General features: G+C 44.3%; 1 long non-coding RNA gene across 1 annotated transcript in view; it reads right to left on the bottom strand.

The window, feature by feature from the left end:
• The window catches only part of LOC116737877, a 220,883-nt gene that overhangs the window by 123,217 nt on the left and 75,665 nt on the right, over positions 1–22,001 (bottom strand). Inside the window, exon 3 of the long non-coding RNA XR_004343172.1 lies at positions 10,247–10,332. This is a non-coding gene — a long non-coding RNA (uncharacterized LOC116737877). The remainder of the gene's footprint in view (positions 1–10,246; positions 10,333–22,001) is intronic.

The following is a 22,001-nucleotide window of genomic DNA, read 5'->3' as shown; positions in this document are numbered from 1 at the left end:
GAAATATGAAAGGGAAGGTGACATTTTGAAGGCAAAAGAGATTTGAAGGATCATTTTTCTGATTAAAAGGAATAGTTTGCTTTATTTTTTAAGATCCAGATATGTAAAAGTGAATGATATAAAAACTACCTCTACAAATAATAAAAACAAATTGTTGTCAACCCTATACACATATAACAAAAGTAAGGTAACATTTTGCAATATGCTTTATTTTTCTTACCAATGTATTAGGCATAACTTTTCATTTTGTTATCTTTTCAAGGATTGCATTGTGTTACTCTACCCCATTTAGTGTGGCTACTAAGTTATCGTGGACAATTTTCCAATTTTGGATGCTTATAATTATACTGTTAGAAATGGCGCTATGATAAACAATCTTATAAGTGAATCTTGGCAAATATATGATTTTTTATAGCCAAATCCTAAAACAGTGGATTTCCTGAGTTAAGTGGTATGCATTTAAATCTTTTCATGTTTCCCTCCAGAAAAATATTGTACTTTTTTTGTATTCCTCCCACTTAGTTCCTGGACATTCATCACACCACTAATTATTATGATTTTTTGTTATCTTTTTAAGTATGATAGATAAAAAATAATAGCTCATATTTGAAAATTAGCTAATTATTAGTGAGATTAGATTATTCTAATATGTTCAGGGATCATTTGTATATCTTCTTTTGCCAAGTACTAGTGTGTATCTTCTGGTTACTTTTTCTATTGTAATGTTTTTATTTTACGTATTACATAGAATTGACATTAACTCCTTGTCATGTATTTTGCAAATATTTTGCCTGTGTGGTCATTTGTCTTTTAGTATTGATTGATATTTTTACTTTTTCCCCAAGAGAATGCGAGAATCTTAGGAAGAATTTCATGGATTTTGATAATACCATCTGGTCTCATTTTGCACTTGATTATTTTTTACTGACTTTCAGATATTGCATACACAACGTTGTAGAATAATTTCAAGTCTCCAAGGATGCTATCATCCTTCAGAGAGGACTTACACTTGCTTCTGGAAGAAAGCTTAGGGTTCTAACAATCCAGGATCAAGCTAATCTAATCCCCAGGTTTGAGATGATTGGAAGCTGCGTTCAGTGTGAAGGTTCATGTATTTCCACACTCTGTCAGGTCAGGTGTACCTTTCAGGATGCCGAGCCAATGCATGGGGCATCTACTAGAGGCTTCCCCTTTCAGTGATCTTGTATTCTTAATTTTTATCCCCTTCACTCCTCAGAGCTCTCCAAAGTGCCGCTGTCTCCGGCCTCTTGGCCACCTACTTTGGAATCAGCTAGCACTTCGAGGAGTAAAGCATCCCCAGGTGCTGGGTTTATGCCCCTGAGTTTCCTCCTTCTTTTAGACCTTGGCCATGCCATTCTTCACAGGTTTTTTAGCTCTCAGACGCCTTCAAGCAAATGTATTTTAAACTCTGTTCAGTTTTTGAAATTGCAGCAAAGTGGTCGATCTCAATTGCTTAGTCTGTCATTGCTGGAAAACCAAAGTGCTTTTGAAAACATGAATTCAGTTGGAATGTATTTAGGGTGAGTTACCCTTTCATTCCCAGCATAATTCATGGAGCAATATTTTTATAATGACATGAACTGTCACCATTACCATACTGTAAGTGATTATATAAATCCTGATTATATAAATATTTGGGTCTATTTCTGGACTTTCTATTCTGCCGTACCCTTTTGTATATTTCTGCACCAGAACCAAGTCATTTATTGGGTACAGTCGATTGCTCTAACTTTATAATACATTTTAGTACCAGGTGAGAGTTCTCTTTTCTTCCTTTTTTTTTTTTTTTTTTAACGTTTATTTATTTTTGAGACAGAGAGAGACAGAGGATGAATGGGGGAGGGTCAGAGAGAAAGGGAGACACAGAATCGGAAACAGGCTCCAGGCTCTGAGCGGTCAGCACAGAGCCCGACGCGGGGCTCGAACTCACGGACCACGAGATCGTGACCTGAGCTGAAGTCGGAGGCTTAACCGACTGAGCCACCCAGGCGCCCTTCTTTTCTTCCTTTTCACAAAATGTGTTTTGGCTCTTCTCATGTCTTTGTTCTTTTGGGTGAATTTTAGTATTTTTAAATTACATCTGCCCCTCCCCCATCTCATTTATATTTTAATGGGGCTCTTAGGAACAACTTTTAATATTTAGTTTTTAGTGCAGAAGCATGGCATAAAATCTATTTAGACAGGTCTTTTAAAATTTTTCAAAGCCTATATACAAGTTATCTTTTATTCCTGAGCTTTCTTAAGATATTTTAGTACACTGCCTGGGGTTTTTCAAGTAGCCAGTGTCTGCTGGTAATGATTAATTTATCTCATCTTGCTCAAAATACCTCATTTCTTTTTTTTTTCTTTTCTATTTTGTCTTATTGCATTAGCCAGAACATCCACTATTCAGAGCAATGTTAAACACTAATGATGATAATGACCATCCTCGTATTCGTTCTGATTTTTAACTGGATTACTTGTACACTTCTCTCAGTAAGTATAATGAATGTCAGCTATTGATTTAAAAGAGAGTCTTCACTGAATCAATTTTTTGAAAATATTGATAAAAGCTGCATGATCTCATGCAAAATATAGGATGTAATATAGATTATACTCATATGCTCATATGCTTCCTATATCTTGTATTTGTGTCTTAGGTTGGTATATTAGCTTCTTAGGGCTGCTATAACAAAATGCCACAAACTGTGGCTTACAACGACAGAAATTTATTCTTTCACAGTTCCAGAAACTGAAATCCAAAATCAAAGTGCTAGCAGGATCAATTCCTTCTGGAGGCTCTGAGGAAGAATCTGTTCCATGCTTCCCTCACCCTTCTGGTTAGCAATCCACAGTGTTCCTTGCCTTCTAGATCTTTCACTCCAATCTCTGCTTCCATTTTCACATGACTGTCTCCTCCACCTCTGTGTCTCTGTGTCCAAATTGTCCTCTTTTTATAAGGACACCACTCTAATCCAGCACAACTGCTTCCTAATTGGTTACCTTAGGTCACACTGACCGATCCCAGGCAGACATGATTTTTTTCAGGACATTATTCAATCCAGTGCAGTTGGGATCTCCCAGAAGCAGACTCTGAGATGAAGATTCATGTGCAAGCCATCTATTTCTGAAGGGCTCCTGGAGGAGGCCAGTAAGAGAGCAGGAAAGCAGAAGGAGCCAAGCAAGAGTGTGATGGCAGGCAAGACTTTTTGGAGAGATGATGCTTTGATATAATCAGGGAAGATCTGCATTAAAAATTATGCCTCACATTCGTCCCCATCTGAGGCAAGGGAGTCTGGACTGTCATATTTCCAAACCAGTTAATCATGAGATAAAGGTTGCCCGGGAAGGTGTAAAATCCCAGGCACTTCTGTCTCTGCATTTGCAAGTGAAGTGTTCCAGTAACTTGAGGGAAATGTTCCAAAGCAAAGTCATAGCTATAAGCTATTAGAGTAAAAACTCACCTGAACTAGGTGAAGGGTACACAGAAATAGTGAAGAGGTCCAAGGAAAGTCAAAGTGTCTGCCACAGGTATCTTTTTTTGGTGTGTGTGCATTCATCTGTCAAAAATGTCATCAAATGTGTCCATTATTTTTTCTGGAAATCTGCCGAGCCTACATAGTGTAGCTTCTAGCATTCTTCCATTTCCTTCCTCCCTAATTTAGTCATCATTTACAAAGTATTATAAACCTGCTTCCCTATACTCATTTGTAGCTCTTCACATTTTAGTACACCCCTAATGCTGGAAGTCTCCAAAAAAGCTTTGAAATATGCGATGACAAAAAAAAGTTGTCAAGGAGAAATATTGGTAATAATGAGAGAGCCTCAGGAGTGGAGGCAGATGGCAGAGAAGGTAACAGAGGCAGTGAGAGACAGTTTGCCATCAAAGTGATGGATGTGGGGGCATCACGAGGCAGGAGACAGACAGGCAAGAACCACACAAGTTCTGTTACACACACCCCATACGAGCACATGTGTGCACACGCATACACACACACACACACACACACACACACACACACACACACACATACACACAGCAAACATGCAAACGAACAATCCACAGAATCCCGATGAGAGCAACCCAGAGTGTGCTAGGCCAAATTTGGGCCTAGAACCACTCTGGAATCTGAGCATTCTGGGGGACCCACAAGAAGACTCTCCGAATGAAGTTTTGTAGGAAAGCCTTCATCTGAAGAGATAAGAAAGTCAGGCCCTCCCAGTGTAAGAAAGGAAGCACAATTTTATACATAGGACTCTGTCACAGAGCTGGTCCTTTAGCTGAGGATTGAGACTAAGGTCAGAGGAAAGGAGGGGCGCCTGGGTGGCTCAGTCAGACCGTCCAACTCTTGGTTTCGCCTCAGGTCATGATCTCAAGGTTCGTGAGATCAGGCCGCATGTAGGGCTCTGTGCTGACAGCATGGAGCCTGCTTGGGATTCTCTCTCTCCCTCTCAGCCCCTCCCCCCACCTCTCTCTCTCCAAAAATAAATAAATATGTTTTTAAACAATTGGAGGTTAACCTTCTAAAACAGCAAATAAATTTTGGTTGTTATTAAAAACAACAACAACAAAACAATGGAAAGGAGACTATGGGTAAAAACGAAATGACCTCTTCTCACAAAAAGTCAGATGTGACAATGGCAGCACAAGGCAGCTGTCCACAGGGACCCTTATAGTGAGGTAAGGGTGAGGCACTCGTCTGAGCAGACAGGCCTGGCTACTTTTGTCTGCAGTGGGCATGACCTCAGGTAAGCGCAGGGTTCTGGTGTATTATGAGTCCCACGGCGTCAGCAGAAGTGGGCGTCAGGGGGCCCACAGATAGGAGCAGATGTGGCGCAATAAGGAGGGGACTTCGTGAGGCTTTGGGAACATCAGAGACTGTGGTGCAGGCATCTCTCCGGGAAGCCAGGGCGGGAGCAGGAGCGGGGGGGGGGGGGGGGGGACAGGAGTGGTGTTGGGTAACCCACATCTGTGAGCACATGCATTTCCTCCAGGAAACAGCTGGGGGTGGGTGAGACCGACTTTAAAAGAGAGCAGGGTAGAGGCTCCCGTGTTTGTTCAGGTCCTCTGAGAAGCAGACGCCATGCCAGGGTTAGATGTCAAGGGACTGATGGAGGACAATACCTGTGAAGGGAAAAAGAGTGACCCAGCGAAGGCGGGGAGAGCCCTCAGATTCGTGTTGTGTGTCTGACTCCTGTGAAGGAGGAGTTAAATAGGAAGAGTCCCAGACTGCGGGCCAGTTCTCAGAAGGCGTCAGCCTGGCCGAGGGGAGATCTGGAGCCAACATCTCCCAGTTGAGGAGTCCTGTGTCCAGCCATGCCCAGGAACTCCATCATGCTTAGTCGTTGGCTGGGTGCAGCCCATGGAAAACATGGCGGTGACACCAATGTGACAGTAGAGCAGGAGGGGCTGTCATTGGAGCCATCAGACAACCCTGCTCCCACCTTCATGACTACCACGGTCCCATACAAGCGGATGGCACCAGCACAGAAAGGTATCATTTGTGATAGTCTGTGAGGCCCATGTGATCTACATGGAAAAACTTGGGTTGCAAATGCTCACAAATTTTAAAACTCTTTGGAGCTGAAAGAGTTATACTCTTAGTTAACTGAACTCTTTTATCCAGAACTATGCCCTTTTTCCCCATGATGCCTGCTAACTAGGGCACATCTATAGGAGATAATATTAGAAGGCATCAAAGAGATTCTGAAATCACTGATAACTTGTGCAGACATGGTCAGAATGAGAACTCTTGGCCTCAGAATATCAGAAGATAACAGAATTGTTTGCATTTCTCTACATGCACATGGGGTTGGCTAGGGTGATACAAGCGAGGATATATGAAGGAACCCAGGTAAAAGAGAAACAACCAAACACCCCTCCTCCAACTGAGCAGAACTCTACAGCTGTTCAGTTGTCTAAGGAATAGAAAGACTGCTTGATGGGCCCAAGATTTCAGAACACTGGTGAGGGGAAGGCTTTTAACGGGACTGAAAACCTGACCTAGCGTGTATCTGCAACGATGCCATTTGCCAGGACTATGCATTCAAGAATTCTTTGCTCAACTGGTGCTTCTGCCGCTTCAGGTTGAGCTTGTTTACCAACACACAGCACCTAGGGGTCACCCCTGGAAAGTGTGACAGGTAAATATAGGCCAGGGGAGAAAAAGGAAGTGCATAAGTGATGGCAACTTACTGAACTTGTTGTGTTAAGAGGTGATGGCAACCAAAACCATAAACAGCATCACTATTTAAAAGCTTAAATGAATTCGTGCCCAACAGATCATTAGCTGTGATGTGAAGGTGCCCTGCTTTGGTCTTTAGAGGGAAACATCAGAGAGATTGTCCTGTTTGGGCCACAACAGTATCTACTGGGGCCTCTGTGAAAGCCAGAAGTACAGTGGTTCCAATTTAAATATTCTCAAGTAAATGAATGAGTGAATGAATGAATGAATGAATGAATGAATTCTAAGGTAGCTGTTAACTTCCATGGTTGTGCTAGCTTCTGGTCATCACACTTTTGTTGGTGTTGGAGGGCTTTTCAACCAAGAAGACAATACTATGGGCAGCCTATGTGGTGCTCAGCCCTGGAGGATCCTGGAGCCCTGTGAGTTTCCTTTTATACAAGATGTTGAACCAGAAGCTGCAGCATGTGGGGGAACAGAGGTTATGGGAACCCTTTTCAAACACATGCTTCCAACCCATAGAACAGAGCATTTCTGGTTGAAGAGATGGTTGGGGGAGGATGGGGGTTGAGTACAGACAGTGTGTCACCTGTGCCCATCCTCCTTCACTGTCCCCAGTAGAGTCCCTAAGAACCCTCTTCAGGGCATATGGCAAAGGAAGCCGATTTATTTAGAGTTGGACTGGATGCTCTTTGACCATATGATGACAGAATGCCACACCATACTGGCAATCAGAGTTTTCTGGTGAATGCTGACAGGCTTTTCTAAATTTCAGCGTGGTGACCTGGATAGAACACAGACTTCAGAGTCTGAGCACGTGGGTTCTAGTCTTGACTCTGACACTGGCTTTGTAACTTTGGCTAAGGACACTCCAAGTTTCACTTTCATGGCCTTTACGATGGGGAGAATAACATTTCCCTCAAAGAACTCAAAGCGAGATGCCCATGTTGTCTTGGCCAAGAAGAGACAGTCCTGCTCAAACCAACATTCTCCAGGAGCCCTTCTATGGTTCTCTGACAGCCGTTTGTACCTTGATTCCCAACATCCCCTGCAGGGCCCTGTCTTTGGCCATCTACTCTGTAGATATCATTGCAGTTCAATATCAGTTTTTCCTGGGACATGATCCTAATACCACTCTTTGACTCAACCTACCATGACCATGTATGAAAAGCATCAGGGCACTCTTGGACTAGCCTTGCAGGACTCAGGCTGCTGGAGGGGGAGGGCAGTAGGTGGGCCTCAGACTCTAAGGCCTGCTTGGTTTCTGATCTAGCTCAGAGGCAGCCTTCCTACTGGGACTTGGGTTCTGGGCCCTATCCACTGAGAGAACATGCAGTGACTTCACCTTCTGCCAGCTGAATTTAGGCATCTCGATCCTTCACCCCAAATAAGCATCTGTCCTGACTATAAGCCACTGGGGGAAATCTTTAAGTCTGTAGTGGGTGGCATACACTGGAAAGACCAAACAATAGCCAAAGCTGAAGAGTAAGAGAACAAGTTGGGCTCACCCCAAATGAGTGCTCGCTGCCTAGAACAGTCAAAAAAGTCACCAAGGAGAATCCACTCCAGCCATGAGCATGGAAGGCAATAAGGGCTCTAAAGAGGCAAGAGTGGTAGGGTGCCAGGGTGACTCGGTCAGTACAGTCCTCATCTCAGGGTTGTGAGTTCAAGCCCCACATTGGGAGTAGAGCCTACTTTGAAAGTATTAATAATAATAAAGAGGAAAGAGTGGTGGCCTGAGAGTTGGGAGGACTGGGCCCCTGTCTTGACTCGGCCAGAATCCAGCTGTCACCATCCTTCTCGCCTTCCTCATCAGTAAAATGAAAAGGTTGGATGAAGGGATCCCATAGCCTTTCATAAGAAAGATCCTATGAATACAGGGCTTGAGTTACACGTGTTATTTATTCTCCAGTGCCACCCTCCCCGCGTGCCCCTGCCCCCGCACCACCCCCCCCCCAATCTGGGCACATGGGAAAGTGGAAGGAAAGCCAAACCTTCCAATCTGGCTTCTTTGGGAGAAGAGGCCTTCAGTTCTGAAGAAATTGAGTGGAAGAAACACCTCGGCCTTATCACAATTTATGCTAAATGATGCACCACTGATATCTATAACACATGTTCTTGTAATTCCTGATCTCAGGAGAGAAGCTCCCTTCTGTTCATTGTGAGGGAGTTAGCAGAAGTGAAAGGATGTGGGTAGCAAGTACTAGGGAAAGAGCTTTGTCAAGCCCCATCACCCTGGATGCCTGGCAACTCAATCTGGGGAATATCAGATAGGTAAACAAATCTGTTAATGGTAGGAAATGGAGTGCAGCTCCACAAACTAAGAAGAGAGACCGGGCCAGATACTAAAGGCCCCTTTCCCTTCCAGAAGACATCGTTTCTGTCTTCTTGCTGATAAAGAGAATGAGACAGGGGCTTACATTGTACCCAGAACACGAGGTGGTACGGTAATCACATGTTCCAAATGTCGAGCAGCTCGACAGGAAACAAGAATAACAGAAGTTGGCAGAAGGAAGATGGGAAAGCAAGACTCCAGGATCCCCATGATTCTGAAGGAGACAATCAAAGGAGCCAGAACACATGTCACCTCTGGGTTCAGCACGGAGGGCTGTGGGGCTGGAGGAGGTCCCAGGCCAGCGGGGAAAGGCCAATGGGTCCTCCCCCACAATCTTCCTTGAGCCTGCACCTTGTCCCTAGACCATCAGAGGACTTTCATGACAACCCAAACCCAATTTACGGCCGTTTGATCAAATCATTTATGTGAAAATTCTTTATACTGCGTATGCCACGCATGCCTCGTATACCAGGCTTACCGTGTTTCAGCCTGTCTTCGGGATATGTTTGGATATTAGGGAACCAATGAATATTAATAGTGACCCAGATCATGACCATCATTAGAATAGCTAACTGCTACAAACTCTCCCAAGCACTAGGAGCATATTTTCTCACTAACGTAAGTACTATTATTATCACTATTTTACAGATAAGAAGGCTGAAGCTCTAAGAGTTGAAGTCATTTGCTCCTGGTTACAAAGCTGCTCAGTGGTGAAGCTGAAACTCCATCGAAAACTAGTCACACCCAACTCTATATTTTTAGTAAATCCATATTCTCAACCAGGCTGGACAATGCAGCCAACAGTAATCAGGGGGCATTTAGTGAGCACTCTCTAATTCTCAGATCTGCCCATGCACCTTCTACTGATAATTCCCTTTAAATATTCACGGCAGCCCATAGTGTAAGTGCTATTATCACCACTCTTTTTCTATTATTATATTGTTACAGGAGAAGATGATGAGGCTTGAGAGGTTGAGTAATTTGCCTGGGATTACCTGGGATGGGAATCCAAGCAGTCAATTTTGGATGCAACCCTGGGAAGTCTGACCCGTAAACTCGTGCCGTTAGCCACTGACTTAACTTTAGAGAGAACCCTTCTGACTCACTGACCCAGAGGTACACATGCTGCGTGTTGACAACAATCTGAATTTCCAGGGTAAATCCTATCTGTTCAGCAAGTTCAAGTTCATATTTTAACTACCTAGGACTCTTCTCACAGGAGCAATGTTTGATGCATGGTTGGTCACCAACAGTATGGATCTTGGGTCAGTTTCATTGCTCCCCGATTCATGCTTGGGCTTGAAATATTTATTGCACACCATTAGTAACTTCCCAGGAAAAGGAAATACTCCTATGTGAATTGAAGGATGATGGGCTTTACCTCCCCATGAAAGTTTGTATAAACCTTCCCAAAATCAATACGTGGCCAACTCCACACTTACTTTGCTCCCATTCACCATCCTGCCAGGGCTCAAGCCCTGTCACTAGTAAGGGCCAGGTTCTTAGAACTATGCTGGCTATTCTAAGCAGAGCCTCTGTGTCATCAAGAGCTTTGGGATTTCCCAGCACTAGACTTCTATTTGACCAAAAGTTCTAATCTGTTCCAGGCTTCCTTTCCCCTGTCACCACCTCCAGACATCCAACACATTTGAAAAGGCCCACTAAAGCGTTTCTAATGTTCACCTCCATTTCCTTCAGTTTCGATATAAGTTTTCAAGAGTCTTACCAGCATGAAGAATCTTGAGGTTTTTCTGATGCAATCTGCCCAATTCCCAAATCTTCCACATCAATCCATCGTGATTTGATTCCAGACTAAAAAACAAACAAACAAAATCGTCAGTTCTGGGGTGCCTGGGTGGCTCACATGGTTGAGTGCCCAACTCTTGACTTTGGCTCTCGTTATGATCACATGGTTCGTGAGTTTGAGCCCTGAGTCGTGCTCTACGCTGACAGTGTGGACCCTGCTTGGGATTCGTTCTCTCTCCCTCTCTCTGCCCCACCACTGTTCATATTCTCTCTCTTTGGAAATAAATAAATAAACTTGGGGGAAAAAAAAAAAAAAACATCGGTTCTTTCATATGAATAAATGCAGGGTGCTCCAAGGGCTTCACAATTTCTTTGTCCTTATCTCTTCACTAACAAACACACTATTGCCATTTGAGGAAAAAGTTTCTTTTGCATCCTTAATCTTTTGTTTATTGTTAATTGTTTTTCTCCCTTTGAACGCTTCAAAATGGCCATTTGCATCTTTCTATAACTGTGATTTTTGTCTTTTTGAACTAGAATTTGCCCAACCTTTAATTTTCTCAAGCAGTTGGACTAGATTAGGGCCAGCAACCTTTTTGATGTAAAAGACCCGATAGTATTTTAGGCTTGTGGGCTATGTGATCTCCATGGCAACTGCTCAACTCTGCCATTGTAGTGCAAAAGTAGCCAGAGACAATACACAAATAAGCAAGAACGGCTCCAATAAAACTTAATTTATGGTCACTGAAATGTAAGTTTCACATAAGTTTTCACCTTTCATGAAATACTATTTTACCAACCACGTAAAAATATAAAAGCCATTCCTAGCTTGCCATGCACAAAATCAGGCAGTGGGCCAGACTTGGCCCCTAAACTAGATGATTCTAAATTTCCTCTTTATTCGAAGTATCATGACATTTCAGAACTAGAGGGAGCCTTAGAAGCCATCAAATCCAGTCACCCTGTGCGCCACAGAAGGAAAGAGGAACCCCCAAAGGGAAAGGGACTGACCCACACTTACACAGCCAGCAGGTGAGTGACAGTTCAGGACCATAGCAGGAGTCCCTGCCCTGACTACAGTATGGAGACACTGAGGCTGGGTTCCATGTAGAAGCAGAGGAGATCTCTTCAAAAAGTTGCAAGTTAGGGTTACCACCCTTTACTCTTTCCTGGAAATTTTATATCCTGGTGTTTAAGTAAAAATGTGACTTTGAGCACTTAATTTGAATACATGTATAAAGTACTTGCTTCTAATGTAAAACACTAGAGAATTTGTGTAGTATACAAATACACTTTTTATTATTGCTGTTATAGTGAAGGTCAAATTAGACAATGGTTTCAATGAATTCAGAGCAATTTACAAATGTCCGCCATTTGTGACACTTTGATTAAAAAAATAAATAAAGTAAATGTATCTAGAAAATCTTCTTGGGTGATTTGGACTGAAGTGCTGAATACAAGAATAATCACACATATACGCACACATTTTTGACTTGTCCCCCAAAGACTGGTAAAATTAGCACAAATAAATTAAAAACTTCTAGACAAGCTGTATATGGGGCATACCACCTCTACCCTCTAAGAGGCCCTCCAAAGTATTAGTGACAAAAGCCTTATTGTTGTAGCAAGATTGAGTCCATCACAGGGCAACCACACTAAAATATGAGGCATCTTTGTAAAGTCTATCATTCCCCATCCAAACGATTTAACCAAGTAACAAGACCATCAAAAATACCACACTTTCCTTTCCCTTTTCATCTGTTAAAAATGGATAAAGTATTTGGGAGGGATGTGGTGTATATGTATAGGGGGGTGGGGTGCGTGCATGAGTGCATGCGTGCGTGTGTGTGTGTGTGTGTTGGAGGGGGTACAGGGCAGCTGCTTTAAAAATCAATGCTTTTGGGGTGCCTGGGTGGCTCAGTTGGTTAAGCATCTGACTTCAGCTCAGGTCACGATCTCACGGTTCATGGGTTCGAGCCCTGCATAGGGCTCTGTGCTGACAGCTCAGAGCTTGGAGCCTGCTTTGGATTCTGTGTCTCCCTCTCTTTCTGCCCCTTCTCTACTCATGCTCTGTCTCTCTCTCTCAAAAATAAACAAACATCAAAAAACATTGAATGCTTTCGCTTCCCTTTTTGGTGACCAGAAAAATAGGAAGCTGATGTAGGAATAAGAGGGAATTTCATAAAAAACAGCCTATTAAAACAAGTTTTAGAATGGTAGTGGAGGAAGGAGGAGGTGGACCAGAAAGAGAGGACTGTTCCAGCAATTCCCATCTGGAACTTGGTTTACACTTCCTGATTCTTCACACAAAGCCTACAGTTTCTTGACTTCCAGAGGGTCCCTGCCTTAGCAGCGAGCTCTGGCAAGTGATCTGGGGAGACAGTATTGCAAAGAGAGAGATGAGAGAGACCTCCAGAAGCTTTGCTGATGGCCCCCATCTTCCATAGTCATCCTGTTGTGGATTGCAGGCTCACTCACCTTTCTGAACCCTTTCCTGACTGAGGCTGTCTGTGCACACCTGGGAAGAGGGATCAGAGTTTGGAGCAGCAGCAGCCCCAAGTGATGTAAGTTCAGGTCTCCAGGTACCAGACCTGGAGCCAATCTCCTAAGGAGTCAGGCCTCGGTGATTCAAGGATTCAGCAAGATGCACTGAAGCTCCCAGCCAAGAGGCTGGGCTACATCCTTATGTGTGGAACCTTACTTTGCAGGTGCTAAACCATTGCCCCTCTGCTCCCCAGACCTTTTGGGACCTCAAGGCCTTCATCTCACAAAAGAAAAGGATCCCGGCTTACTTTGCAGTGTAGGAAATGATTGGCTTAGCTTTTTCTCTAGGCTCGAGAGGCCCTTGGCCTCTGTTTACCATCTCGAATGTGGTGGCCTGCCTTCTCTGTTCCCTTAGCTACACACACCACCCCGTCAACACCTGGAAAGGAGAATCTGGGCATCCCACGTCCACTCAGTCAGAAGTCCTAGACTTTTGCTTCTTTCTGTTCACCTAGCTCCATTCTTGGACATATTTGATTCCTAACCTGTCAGTGCTGTCTTTCTTTTCCTACCCATTTCTAGAGCTGTGGGCTTTTATTCATGTTTGTTTATTCTTTTATTTATTCCTGCCACCAGCGTTGGATGCCACCATATGCAGGCACCATGCCCATGCTGGTGGAGAACAAGATAAAGGAGGTCCCCGTGTGCTTGGGACTTGAAGCTTAGCAATGAACAAGACAGCTGAGAAGGAATGACTTAAGGGTTTACATCTTTTCCATGTGGCGAGTGCTATGAAGGATATCAGCTCACTAAATATTTATAGAGAACCTACTGGAGCCAGGATGAGTGCCCAACTGTGATCATAAAGACACCCTCTCGTCCCTATTTTCATGAAAACAGACCATTAATAAAAAACTCACGCCTGGAGCGCCTCTGTGGCTCAGTCAGTTAAGTGTCCGACTTCAGATCAGGTCATGACCTCATGGTGCATGGATTCGAGCCCCATGTCAGGCTCTGTGCTGACAGCTCAGAGCCTGGAGCCTGCTTCGGATTCTGTATCTCCCTCTCTCTCTGCCCCTCCCCCACTCACACTCTGTCTCTCTCTGTCTCTCAAAAATAAATAAATGTTAAAAAATTTTAAAAGAAAGTCACACTCGTGAATGTCACAATTATAATCTGAGTATCTAACAGGGGAACGTAGGGTCCTGGGGGTCAGAAGTAACTTCTGGGAGGAAATGTTATTGAAGCAGAGACCTGAAGGGGGTAGGACACAACGAGGCCCACCTAGCACACGGTCTGCACTAATTAGCAGCCATTCACTAAATAGTAATATTTAATATAAAGTAAGTAATTTGCATTTCTTTGATAACACTCTGGTCCTCTGGGTAGGGGTCTCCACTCACCTTATTCTCACATCCATTTGCTCTCTGGGAAGAACTTATTGCTAACAGACTTCTATCTACCTACCTGAGCTTATTACTACCCACAAATATAAAACCAATAGCTAATTTATATTTTGGCTTCTGGGGTGGATGTCTCACTACTCTGATTAACTTAAACCCATGGCAGTCCATCCTTCCTTGGCCTCTGTTTGTACAAGCTGGAAGATTAAGCAGGAGGAGTAGGTATGGGGTGATGGATTTGTAACAACAGAAGCTCAGGGAGCCAGCAGGTGCACAGAAGTGTGGCCATGCACTCGGGGCAGAGCTTGGGCCGCAAGCCCTCAGTTCCCTCCACTGCTTATTCTTTTCAGTGCTTGTTGTCCTGAAGCACTGGCCAGGCTCAGAGAGCTTAGAAACAGTCCCAAGCCCAGGAACACAAAGTTCTCGTTTTAGGTCTTCTCCTGGGGAAGAAGCCCCTTAGTGACCTATTGTACTTGCCTGGAAAGAAGAGTCATAGGACAGCCCTGAGCTGACTTCCCAGGGGGTGGAGGGAATCCTCATTAAGATCATTTGGAGGCACTTAGTAAAGATGAAGTTTAGGTTCAGTACTGAGTATGGTTCTTAATAAAACCCTTGGAGCTTCTGGGAGGAGAGCTGTTGAGGAATGGAGGCGGTGATCGGGGGGGGGGGGGGGGGGGGGGCAGTGCCTGGTCAGGATCCTGACTCCTGTGCTCTCTGGGAGGACATGGTCTGACCTCTTCTCCCATTTCACAGCTATTTTGTGGCAATATTTCTGCAATGGGAACAGGTTGCAAGATCTGATCATGCTCAAGCGGTCACCTCGTTCTCCTCCTGGGCTTTATTGAGGGACTGTTGTTCATGTCCCAGCTGGCAGGTGGGCGTCCCCTTTGATGCACACAACCTCTTCCTCTGGTGGTTTTTTCTGATTCCAGTTCCTTTTAGACATATGACCTGTGATGATTTGAGGGCCTCACAGAAATTACCCAAATTGCTCAGATGTGGGATTCAGGAAGAAGAATTGTTTTAAATTATCTGCATACGATAGCCATGTTTTAGAAATAAACTAGGAAAATTAGGGGGAAACACACATGATACCATTAACTTAAGACATTACTACGACTCCCATTTTGATGTATTTCCCCCATCTTTTCCCAAATGCATTTATTTACATTGCTGTGATAATGGTCCATTAAAACCAGTGTCGTATTTTGCCTTATGTTTCCATGTCTTCATAATAATCACTCTGAATGGCTAGATACTGCTCATTGAAAACATAGATCATATTTATCTTAATTGTTCCTTATGACTTTACATTTTCTTGCATCCAGTTTTTCCACAGTGTATGACCCTAGAAGAAATGTTTTTACACATGATCCACGGTATAGGTCCAAGAAAGGGCCTGAGCCATGTGGCAGAGCAGTTCTCTGTGCTGAAGGCTGGCTCAAGTCAAGGATGCCTTCATAGGTATCTGGAGTGAGGTTAATTGCATATCAGCCAGGCAGTGCCCCATACTGTAGATAATAAGACTATCCTGGACCCTGGATTGTGAAAAGTCAACAGGAACCTTTCTCATTTCTCATCTCTGCAGGCACTTTCTTCAAGCTCTTTCCACTTCTTTGAGCACATGGTGGATGGAAAGTGGCCACCCCTTGGTTCCTGGTTTCAAATCACCATTCAAGAGACATTCCCAGACTGGCTTCTGTCCCTTAAGCCTTGCTCCAAATTCCGGAGAGAGGAAATCTAATAGCCCCATTTAGGCCTCTCTTCTGTCAAATACAGGCAAGGAGTTAAAGTCATTCGGTTCCCACTAGAGGCCTAAGCTGCTTCTATAATGGGTGATATATCCTGTCCCTTATCCCAGGCCAGCCCTTCATTTGTGACCTATCTCCTACTTCTCTCCTTCTCAAAGTTGTGACTCCTGCAACCATCCCAGCCCTCCCTTGGGTCTCAATTTCTCCCATCATTCATGTCATTTTTGGGGTCAGCAAACGTATTCTAGTGTCTTTCAACTTAAACAACAAACCTCCCTTGACTCCACGTCTTTCTCTATTTACCACCCAGTCTCTCTGCCCTTATTGACTGGTAAGATTCTCAGAGGAATTCTCTGTCCTGCTGTCTCTATTTCCTCATCTTCTATTTTCTTCTCAGTGTCTTCAACTGGATTTCATCCTTCCACTTCCATTAAAATTATGCTGGTTAAGGTGACCAAGACCTTCAACTTGGCATATGTCTATCTTCCTCTAAGTCAAGCTTTCAGAAATATTCCATACAGTCAACCACTCCTTTCTTGAAATATTCTCTTTTCTTGGATGAGGATACCATATATAATAGATGCTTTGCTGTGCCAGTCAGATTCCCCCAATAAGGCCAAGGAGCTCTTCCTCCAGTTGTCAGGCATGTTGGTGGTCAATCAGCTTGGGGCTCACTCCATCTCTGGGAACTGCTCTCAGATAAACAAACTGCCTTGCCCAAACCTAAGCCCCTTCTCAGGGGTAGTCCATACCCAAGGACTGGTTGATGTGAGTTGATGTGAAGGTGCAAAGTCCAGCTCCCTTGCCTCAATTTGGAACAACTCTAAAAGTCCATCCAGCTCCAGAGCTGGGCTGGACTGACTAAAAAAACCATGGCATCACATCTGAATTTCTCCCTCTGCCCAGTCCTGCTTCCCTCACTTCCCTAAAGATGTTGTTCCTGAGAACTCCTGAATCTCCAGCCCAGAATTCATTTCCAGGGGACCTGACCTAGGATAACAAAGTCTCCTGGTTTTCTTCTTACCTTGTTTTCTGCCACCTGGAATTCTTACAAGTTCATTCTTGTATATCTTCATTCCTGGTTTCTTTTCTGCCTCAACCACTTTAAAATGCCTCGTTTTTCCTCTCTTCCCCTCACTACTTCTGATCTCTCTTTAGCTTTCTTCTTTTCTTTGTTTGTATGATCAGGTTGCTACACAGGCGCTAAACAGAGAACCTATAAGATAGGGGTCCCAGCCTCTCGGTTTTCCTTAGAAACAACCATATTACCCAACAGCTATACTCAAGTTGTCTGACACCCAAGGGACAGAGAAATGGCAAGATGGATTTTATCTGCTGGGTCAAGTGAAGTGTGTGCAGCGATGTTTATTCTTCCATAATTGGTTAAGTAAATAGTATTTACCCACGGCACAAACCTGAGGACCTGTTATACAAAATCAAACCAGTGATGGTGAAACCATGTACTTAGCTCTAATTCTCCTGTAAGTACATCTCATTCTTTCTCTTAATCCATTTCTATAATAATAACAATAAAAAAAAAAGGGGGACCAAAAGTTTGAATTTGCAGCAGCTATAAACTTTCCAGCAGGGCAAGGGAACACTTTGTCACAAAGAACTTCACAAGCTGAGGCGTCAAGAAGAAATCGGCTTCCTAGACTATTATGTACAAATGAGATCGCCTAGATAATTAGGAAATACCTGTTACACAATGTAGTGCGCACGTCCTGAAGCATATTAAAACATACAAATGATGCTGATCTCTTTGTTCTGACAAACACACATGGTTATGTAAGATGTTAGAGGAAGCTAAGTAAAGAGTATTGGGAATCCTTTGCATTAGCTTTGCAACTTTTCAGCAAATCTAAAAGGGAACGTCTCAATACTACCCAGTTTAATTTGTAAGTCCAATTTGATTAGTACCTCTGTGATGCTGAAATGGAGTATTTGGTGACCCAACCCTTCAGAGAATTGCCATGCATACCGAAATCAGAAAAAAAAGGTCTTTAGGCAGCTAAATGCTCTCAAAAACTCAACAGGACAGGCGGCGTCATCCCAGGCCCGCGCACAGCAGCTGTGCACAAAGACAGTGGAAAGACTGGAAGCTGCTGAGAAACACAGACTGCAGCAAGAAGTGCTAGAAGGAAAACTACCAACAAATGCACAGCTGGTTGGGGACATCTGGTGCACAGCACGCGGAACCACATGCTTCATGGAGTTGACTGAATTATAATGTGTTTCAACGGAGGACATTCATAATGATGCTCTTGGATGACGAAGAAAGGTTGAAGTTATTTTTGGCTTAGACAGAAAATGCTTCTTAGAAGGTCCTGCTCAACTCTGCTCACACACCCTCCACCCAGGAGAAGTGTGGTGGAGAAGGAAGAGCATGGGCTGTGGAGCTACCATCCCACACCGTCTGACCCTGGGCAAATTCTTTCGTCTTTTTGAGTCTTAGTTTCTCCATCTATAAAATGAGAGTAATGATCGATATTAGATCGGTATTAGAATCTTCATAAAACAGATAGCAAATGCCTGGCACTCAGAGGGCATGAAGGGTTCAGGGAGGTGATGAATATTTATGCGCACACCTGACTGTCTTGAGATTTGGGGTTGATGCTCAGATCACCTCTCCAGCTGTGGGACTTTGGAGCCCCCTTCCCATATGATCCCTGGGCACAGGAGGGACTGATATGGGTCAGGCCAACAATGTTGTCAAGTCCCAGTGATCAGGGTGAAGCTTATGGGCTGAAGAGCAAAGAGGTGAGAAGCTCTGGCATCTTTGTGGTCTCGGCTTGACTCTGTCATCTTCTCTCTGCATTCTTTCTCATCCTTGAAGTTCCCATGAGGCTGGCAGAGTAGGTGAGTCTGGGGCTGCCATTGCCCTCAGGCTCCAAGATGGTGGCATATTGCACACTGGCAGGTGCCAGGTCTGCTCTGAGCCTTCAGGAGAAGCACTTCTCCTTTGGATTAATTGTCCCTGACCCTTTCCACCATAAGAGTGATAAGATCCGGAGAGCCATGAAGGCGACGAGCCGGGTTTTAACTGAGGCCAAAAGAGTCCTCCTCCCTGATCTATGAGGTCCCTCCTCATTCGTCGGGGGCCAAAGGCTCCAGATGGTCATCTGGGGCCAATGCCTAGAACAGAATCTTCCCCGCAGAGCTCCCTCAGAATCCTCAGCATAGACAGAAGTAGAGGATTCTCTCATGACTAGCATAGTCTCTTGAACCCTTCCAATCTGCAGACATTACTTGACACCCTAGAGGGATCATCTTTCACTTGCACCAGTCAGTATCCCTGCTTTGGGCTGAGCCCTGGCTTACCAGTGCTCCCATTCTATTCTCTAAGTCTTGCTGCAAAGAAGCTTGTCCCAGGCCCATGCTCTGCGTCTGTGCTCCAACGCCCTGGCAAGAAATGTATACCCTACGCATTACAAAGATATCTGTTCAAAATGGCTCAATATACAAGGACTGGCAATCAAAGAAGAAAGTGCCAGATATTATGAAAATTCATACATGTGGATATCTTCTGAATCTAGACATTACTGAGCACACAGTAGCCAAGCAGATTTTCCCTGACTGTCCTTGAAAGAGGTGGCAGTTTAGAGGCACGGCTTGAGTTCTCTTGAAAGCACCTGTCACTTTCCACTTCTCACTTTGCTACTGATTTCCTGAGTCCCCGCTCATATGTCTCCACCTTCTCCACCTCCTTCTGGGACTTAGGACTGAGGTCTGTCACTTCCCAACATACTTAAAACCAATTCTGAGCTGCCAGACTCTCATTTCTGACCACATATATACAGCATCTTTTCAGATATAAACACGATAATAATCACTCATAAAATTTTGTCGATAGCAGTGTCCTGATTTGAACTTCTCATAAAAAGCAGACAAAATCTAAACGAAATGGCCATGAGGTTGTGAATCTTGTTTCCTCTGGAACTGCTGACACTCAGCTCATTTCCTTTTCCAGGAGGAGGCAACAGGTTCCCATTCTTTTACCTCCTTGCCTCTCCCCTGTCAGATCTATCCTTCTCCAGTGTCCACAGGCATCTCCTTGTTATGTTAGTGGCTTCCTCAACCCTGTCAGCAACTTTCGTTTGCTCCTTTCCCTTCAGGCTCATCTTAACAGTGTCACCCTTGCTTCCCCTCCAAGCATAATTGCTGAGAACTTTGCCCCGCTCCCCAAATGCTCTTGCCATCACCCACCTCCCCTTGACCAGTGGGCGCCGTGATGGCTAGTCCGGAAGGGGTGAGTACATCAGCTTTTTTGTTGTTGTTTTGTTTTATTTTACTCTCTCTTAGAGGCAAGTGTGGATAATGATGCAGAGAGTATGAAATCTATTTCAGCCAAGCAATGAGCAATCGTCGGTGCACACTGAAGAGGTGAACCCAACAAAAGCCTTTCGAGCATCCAGCCCCACACGTGTAAAACGAATCTATGGGAGAACCCGACTAGAAACACGAAGACATCATTTTGTTTGTTGTTAAGATAACAGAAATCAGGCAAAATTGACAGAACACGCTTATCTTTAGCATTCCCTTCTCTACTAGATTCAGAGCCTGAGCTCAGTTCCATTCTATCTGCCTGAAAGCTGGCCCCACGGGCTCATTTTCACAACGGGGACAGAGAACCCCAAATACGTGGTAGTGTTTCAAACAGAGGAGCAGGTTACTAATGGAGAATTTAAAAGATCCGAAGCATTTGTTTAAATTGAATATGGACCACGAAGATGGGAGACGAGGCCTTCCCAACCTACTTAATACTGCATGCTGACTGCTTCTGGTATCTTCCATGTAGCAAACTGGCCCCGGGGAGGGGAACAGCTCAAACACGTGCAGAGACATTCTGGGGTACCAAATCATCAAGGTGGGACTTTCTGAATCTTTATCTATTTTTATCTTGTTTTCCCAATCTTCAGATGGGTGAATGGTCAAATAAATGCAAGGTTCCAGGTGTTGGGGAGACAAACATGGCTAACACACATTTCTGCTCTTGCAGAAAGCAGACATATATCTTCATTTTCATGAGAACTATTTCAGCAGAAAGAGCTCAAGACAGGACAACCACAGGAAAAGCAAAAAGGGGATGACCAAAAGGAATGAGTATTTAGGAGGGTTCTCTGCTCCAAACCATCCCAAGCCTAGTTCAGGGAGTTTTGGGTTTTGACCACCTAAGCCTCCAGAGATCCCTTAGTGGGGAGAGGTGGGGTTGGGTAGAGCCCCAGCTGGTCTCCTCCACTTTTCTGGGGGAGCATTCCCCCAGGGAGGCCACTTTCTCCCAAGCCTTTCCCATTCAACCACATGAATTCTTAGACTTCCTGGCTCCTAAGACCTGCTGCGATTCCACTAGGGTTGACTGACCCTCTCCTCAACACCTGGAGCTCTCGGAAGACACCAGGGCATTTTTCAATAATGTTCTATAGCAACTCCATCCTTCCAGTTGCTTAGGCTACAACCTTGCGATCATCCTTGACTCCTTCTTTCACACTGTACTTTTAATCCATTGGCGAGTCCTTTTGGTCCTACCACCAAAATATTTACTGGATATGACCTCTTCTTTCACTGTTACCACCTTGACCAAGTCACCATCATCCCTCTTTTGGATTTTTGCAGAAGCATTTTACCTGGTTTGCTGACTTCATTCTTGCCCTTGTACAATCTATTCTCAACACAGCTGTCAGAAGGATCCTATCGTTCCTTTGCTACAAATGCTACAATGCCTTCCCATCTCACTCAGAGTACAAGTCAAAGTGCCACAGAGTCATGACCAGCCCAATCCAATCTTGCTGGCTTATCTGCTTCTTCATGGTCTCACCTGCCTCCTTCTCATTTTTTGGAGATACCAAGTACACTTCTGCCTCAAAACCTTTGCCCTTGCTCTTTGCTCGGGTAAGATACTCTTCCCTCAGAAACTGGCCCAGCTCATTTCTCATTTCCTTCATGCCTCCACTCCAATGTTGCCTAATCAGTAAGGCCTTCCCTCATCACCCTCCTTCCCAATCCTGACCCTGGTTGACTGTGCTTGTTACCACTTCTTACCTGACATATGTATTTACTGGTTTGCTTTTGGTAGTCTCACCCAAAAGAATGCCAGCTT

Source organism: Lynx canadensis, chromosome F2 (assembly GCF_007474595.2).
Source record: "Lynx canadensis isolate LIC74 chromosome F2, mLynCan4.pri.v2, whole genome shotgun sequence".
Lineage (NCBI taxonomy): Eukaryota > Metazoa > Chordata > Mammalia > Carnivora > Felidae > Lynx > Lynx canadensis.
The sequence above is the reverse complement of the archived record's forward strand: the minus strand, read 5'-3'. Positions and strand labels throughout refer to the sequence as shown.